The sequence below is a fragment of the Helianthus annuus genome, chromosome 5 (genome assembly GCF_002127325.2).
Source record: "Helianthus annuus cultivar XRQ/B chromosome 5, HanXRQr2.0-SUNRISE, whole genome shotgun sequence".
Classification (NCBI taxonomy): Eukaryota; Viridiplantae; Streptophyta; class Magnoliopsida; order Asterales; family Asteraceae; genus Helianthus; species Helianthus annuus.
In genome coordinates, this window is record NC_035437.2 from 31,400,462 (window position 1) to 31,406,642 (window position 6,181).

At 36.5% G+C, this 6,181-nt stretch overlaps 1 long non-coding RNA gene across 2 annotated transcripts; it reads right to left on the reverse strand.

The window, feature by feature from the left end:
* Window positions 1–912: 912 nt before the first annotated feature.
* LOC110940538 lies at window positions 913–5,656 on the reverse strand. 2 transcript variants are annotated; one of them, XR_002593302.2, is made up of 13 exons: window positions 5,498–5,639; window positions 5,317–5,411; window positions 5,158–5,233; window positions 4,978–5,054; window positions 4,867–4,900; window positions 4,680–4,724; window positions 4,425–4,497; window positions 3,861–4,106; window positions 2,896–3,085; window positions 1,961–2,142; window positions 1,635–1,872; window positions 1,324–1,555; window positions 913–1,214 (listed from the first exon to the last, which is right to left on the reverse strand). It is a non-coding gene; the product is annotated as an uncharacterized LOC110940538 (long non-coding RNA). The 2 variants fall into 2 exon arrangements; XR_002593300.2 differs by having other exon boundaries at window positions 4,425–4,724; window positions 5,498–5,656.
* Window positions 5,657–6,181: the final 525 nt, after the last annotated feature.

Genomic DNA, 6,181 nt, shown 5'->3' on the forward strand with positions numbered 1-6,181 from the left:
TTAAATTTTTTTTTTAGGATGTGTTTATAATTTACACATCTAGTTGTAAAAAAAAATCGTGGTAAACGGCGACCCGGATGGTGTGGTTCTCGCGGTTCTTACAACTCGGGGTGGTTCTCATTCTAGCAGCCCCCTATATATATATATAGGGTTAGGATCATTTGAGAAGCACTAGGCTAATTGAGAAACTTGAGAAGCATTCTGAACCACACATTTTCCCAAAGCTTTTCGTAATATACATATATGTATAGTTTAAAATTGACTATATACATATGTGTATAAGTCAATATACATATATGTATACAGTCAAGTTTAAACTATACATATACGTATATTACGAATAGCTTTGGGAAATGTGTGGTCCAGAATGCTTCTCAAGTTTCTCAAGTAGGGTGGACTTCTCTTAGGATCCTACCATATATATATATATATATATATATATATATATACTAGCCGTTTACCCGCGCGATGCGGCGGGAACCATATCACCTAGGTTGGTGAGTTTCGAGCTATGTACAGAGCGGTTCAGTTTTGAGCCATAACCAAAACCAAATTCACGATGCAACGGAAAACACAACACTTGTTAGTAATTTTAAGGGTGTGCATGAGAAGGTTCAGTTCAGTTGGGTTATAACTAAAATCCAAATTTTCGTTTAAGGTACTTCAAACCGGTCATGGGGATTTAATGGCATTTCTACACCCACCTATTAATCACATTCACATCTACACATCATCAATAACTATATATAGTGGGAAACCTACGCGTTGCCGCGAAGTCGACAACATAGGGCGTGAACATATCACCAACTTACCATTACCTATACCCGTAACATAGATTACCGTATTGTTCTATCACCAACTTAAATATTAAATTCACATCTAGCAATTTTGAAGATAAGAATCCATGCAATATTAATTTTGTTTTTTTATTTTTACCAGTCTCCTCAAAATAAACTACTGGGATTGTCCGCGGCAACCCATAAGTATTTATGTTGTTTGTCTCAAAGCAACATACCATATTGAGCATTTCCATCTCAGACTCAAACTAACACATTTGAATTACATATACTTTCAAAAAGAAACAGAAATAAAACACGTCGTTTGTGTATGGCAACTCGTCTCATCCACGATGCGGAGGTGACCTGCTGTAGTTAATCTTGCGAGGAGGTGACACCCTACGGCGTGGCGGTGATCGGCCACGAGGACTGTAGCTCCTGCTTCCGGCAAAAAATTAAGTTATTTTCATGTACTGAAGTGAATAAACATTATATGGCAATTAAGTAACAAAACAAAAAAAATAATCTCGTGTTTCAGAAATCTCACCTCTGACCGTAGCTAGGACTCCGTCGGTACCTGTTGACTGGGCTACGGCTGCGGCTGCGGCGTCTACCACCACCACCACCACCACAACACTCACGAGCAAACTGGCCAACGTCACCACACTGGTAGCATTTCAAATCAGAACCACCAGAGCGACCATGACCTCCACCACGCCCTCCGCCACTGCCAGATCCTCTAGAGTTGTGAGACATTTCTACTCTCCAACCGTTCTTACCTGGTTTAGTCAATATATGAGAACTCAGAAAATAATAAACCCAATGTGCAAATATGTAACTCTAGACGTTAAACTTTACCTAGTCTACAAATCGGGGGGAGTTTTTTCCCTTTCATTCTCAACTCATCAGCTTCTTCTTTCGTCAACCCTTCTGGTGATTCTTGTATAAGCTTAGGGTAAACCGGAGTTGCAGGCTTCCACAGAATCACATGGTATTTCGGCCTGTTGTGCGGATCATAATGTCTACCCCGAAAAAGATACAACACACCACCAGTCCTAAGAAGAATCTTACCACCAGTCTTCTCCTTTCATTTCAACTAACATTAACCATAAATGCTTCACTTAAACAGTTAACTTAATCAACTTACAGAACCTAAGTGATGAATCAAAATTGTCTGAACAGACCTACAGAATGCGGCAGAGGTTTCGCATGTCGACAGTCGGAACGCCAAGACACCGCACCTTACAAACCGGATCCCTTCGCCAATGCGAATGAGTCAGCTCCAACATGTTTTGTTCAGTCGTTCCTCCATTCATAATCTAGTTTTGTTGATTCAACAGTTGCAAGCATTGAATCGTTGTTCCTCCTATAAAGAATGAACAAAACATATGATTACATACATACTAATCAATTAATCATCATTCAGCAAATATTTCTTCAAACTAATCAGATTTTATCAAGAAAAATGTAAGCAAAAAATCAAGAAAAAAAAAACTATAACAGTAAGCAATGAATCACAAATTAAAAAATAGAGTAAAATGCCATTTTCGAGCCTGAGGTTTGACCAGTTTTGCGACTTGCGTCCAAAGGGTTGTTTTTTCGCATCTAGATCCAAAAGGTTGGAAATCTTGCCATTTTCATCCCCCCATCAAGTCAGGGGTATTTCTGTCTTTTTTGTTAACTTAAAAGGCAATTCGGTCTTTTAGGGGTATTCGATCTTTTAACATAAGTGAAAATAATCAAATTGCCCTTTAAATTATGAAAATGGCAAGATTTCAAACCTTTTGGATCCTAATGTAGAAAACAAACCTTTGGACGAAAGTCGCAAAAAACTGGCCAAACCATAAGGACCATCCGTGTAATTTACTCTTTGTGTTTGGTATATACAAAAAATTAAAGCAAACAATTTCTTAATAAACAGGCAAATACCATTCATTTGATCAGGTATTTCAAGATTGTGTATTGTTCTCTTGATTTAATTATATTAATATATTTTTCAAAAATCATCTTAATGCATTTCACCTATGCTTATATTTCAAATCTTTATTAGTTTCTGTGAGATTTTTTTTTATATTTACAAACTTACATGAACAACACAGAAAAATAAGCACCTCTATACCTTTGCGGGAGATTGACTGAAATATAATCCTCGCATTTGTTGCTTTTCAAACACGAATCCCGTTGGAGGATTCAATGTTGTAGAAGGCGCTAGGCGCTAGTCGGTGGTGAAGTACCGCCAAGGGATTGTCTTTACCGCTTCCATGTATTAAAAACTTTGATTCCTTCATAAAGAGTTCCGCAGATCCCAACTGTAAAAGGATGTTTTTTGTTAGAACAATTAAACATTCAAACAGAGACTCAAAGGAAAAAAAACATAAATTTTGACTTTTGAGGTCAAACTAACAAATTTTCATATTAAACCAAACCAATTTTTAATCTACTGGAACAAAATCTAGAAGTGGCAATTTAGACTAAATTAACTTATGAAAGTGTTATATTTGAGTTATGTTTACTCACAAACAGATCAAATAAGCCAAAATAATACACAAACGTGCCAAAAAGGGAACGGGTCAAATGAGTCAAATTGTCAAACGGGTTGAAACTTGAAAGTACACGAAAGTGTAAGTTTAGTGCATACAGTTTCTTAATCAATTTATACAAGGATGTATTTATTCGTGTTTGAGCATTAATTATTATAAAATATATAACAAAGGTGTTTGTGAGGCGAGACGACCCACCGACTCGTTTTGACCCGTACTGAAAGTGACTTGTTGCGATTCACTCAATCCGTCTGACCCATTACCAAATTTAACCTCCCATCTCGCTAACTATAACAAAAACCATATGTGGACCCCGCTTCGAGAAGCAGTACAACCGGATGTCTAGCAAAATTCATATGAAATTTGTATGCAAAAAGTAGCTTGTTTGACCTTTAAAGTCAAAGTCTACAACTGCAACACGGGGATCATAGGCTCAGTATTTCCAAATTCCAATATGACATACTTTAATAGTTTAATGTAACCGAATCAATGTTAAAGAAATAAAAAAACAATTTACATTGTGTTCATAATACAGTTAACTTACATAAGCTAGTTCTTCATGTACAATAGGTCTGTTACCGTCTTTCTCAAATATTTCATAGGCGTCACGGCTCTGCCTTTCCCGTTGATCAAGACCCTCGAGTTGATGGACACAAAGGGCAGCTGCACAGAACTCCTCAAAGTCCATCCTCCACACGTCTCATTTCTTGTGCTTTTTTTAGCTGATCTAAGTTTGTCCATACTTCATAATTTTATCCATTGACGGTGATCTCTTTTTCTCCAATTTCATCTACAAAGTTATATATTTACTTAGATATGAATTTAAATAACACCAATGGATATGCTCATATGCAAGAAAAGTGAAAGTGAACCTCAAGTTTCCATACATCTGCTTCTAGCTTAGCATTTTGAAAAGTGAAAGCGAACCTCAATTAAAACATATATATATATATATATATATTGAACATGACATTTGATCCTATATTAATTCTAAATAACCAACTTGCTCTATAGTAACATAATCCTAGGGAAGCACAACCAACCTAAAAATATAAGCAAACTGAAACATAAAATTTTACTTTATAAATGAAATGAAAAGGTCGCTTACCTTTACGTGTGGTCATCCTTCTAAAATCTGGCGAAACGGGATGGTCGGGTTGAGTGATGGGTCAAAGTAGGTCCTGGTTAAAACGTACTCAAAGCAAAATGAGTTTGGGTCAAAATGGACCACTTTAAATACGTTATCAATTTGGTTGAATGGCTCGAACCCAGAAAGTTATTTAAAAATGAAACGGGTTAAGTGAGTCGAATGAATAAGTAAAAGTAATCCAACAAACCAGGGTGAAAGTAAATGAAAACATACCAAATATGTAACAGCAAATGTAAAAGAGATTCGAACACAAAGAACCTGCAAACCAGAGTCAACACAGCTAGATAATTTGCCAAACACTCCAATACAAAACTCGGTTCTAACAAATTGTAGAAAACAACAATTAAGCATGTGAAGAAACAGAATTAACCCAAATTACAAGCAAATAGAGAATATTTACCTGGTGGGAAGCCTGTGTTGCTCTTATGAATCTCCTGTAAACAATAAACATTCATAAAGGTGCTCTCTTTACAAGAAATATAAGGAAAAACATAACTTTTTATACAGATACCCGAAAAAAGCTTCTGCTGTTGGTGGTGAAGGGTGAAAATTCAAAATGTTCAGAACTTGACTTTCCATTTTCAGAACCTGCAATACTTATTTAACTAAATAATTTGAAGATATAATTGGAGTTGACAAAGAATACAAATGTGATTAGCGATATATAGTCAAATAATTATGGACATCAAACCTCTGATTTTGTGTAAGTAGTATATGTGATGAAACAAAATTCCTCAACACGTGTGGTCCTGGTTACTTCATCTTTCCTTCAAACAACAAATTCAGTATACTTATCGGTATCAATATAAGAAATAAAGAATGCAAGAAAAGAAAAGATGCTGGAGCTTACCAAGGAGTAGATCTATAATCATCCTCATCCCCTGCCACTGTATGAGTCATAGCAGCGACCTCCTTCTCACGTTGCCGCCTTACCGACACCTAGATCTGCAAGTTTAAAGCAGATACAAACATCAGATTCAAAAACTAAAGGGCATGACCTAAATGAAATAAAAGGAGGTTGTCGGACTTACCTCGGGTTGTTGGAACTTGCCTCGACCACTATTACAGACCACATAGTTGTTGGATCTGGTGAGATCTTGCTCATACTACAGGAGGTAAGAAACCCTAAGTTGAAAATCACCAGAGATTAGGGTTTGCAGAGAAAGGAGAGCGGCTGGATGAAATGAATTAGGGTTTAGAAAGAGACTGATAGAAACACTATATTGGATCCATCAGAGGTAAAACGGGTCAAACTGATCCGGTTAAGATCCATGCGGGATCCATGTGGCTTTACAGCATGTTAAGAAAACTTTTCAACACATTCATGCTTAAATTATTGTACAATGTGCTTGAAATTCTTGTACAATGGCAAATGACCATTTTTGCCCTTCCTATATGCTTATTAAAGTAGTATATATATATATATATATATATATTACTATTGTATAATGAGAAATCTTTTATTTGTAGGAATGAGCAGAGCGTCATGAGGAGATCGTGACAACTATGATTAACAAATTCCGTGGAGCTCCGGGGCGGGGGCGTGAATGATTTGAGAACAAACGTTGATGGCAACAACTTTAATGAGTTTAGGCACAAATTATCAAAAGGATCCCAATCTTGACTTTGTTTATATGCGCTTCCAATAATTGATCAACAACAAAGTCGTATACTTTTCTTGTGTTGGGTTAATCGGGTTTTGTTTGCGGGTCCAG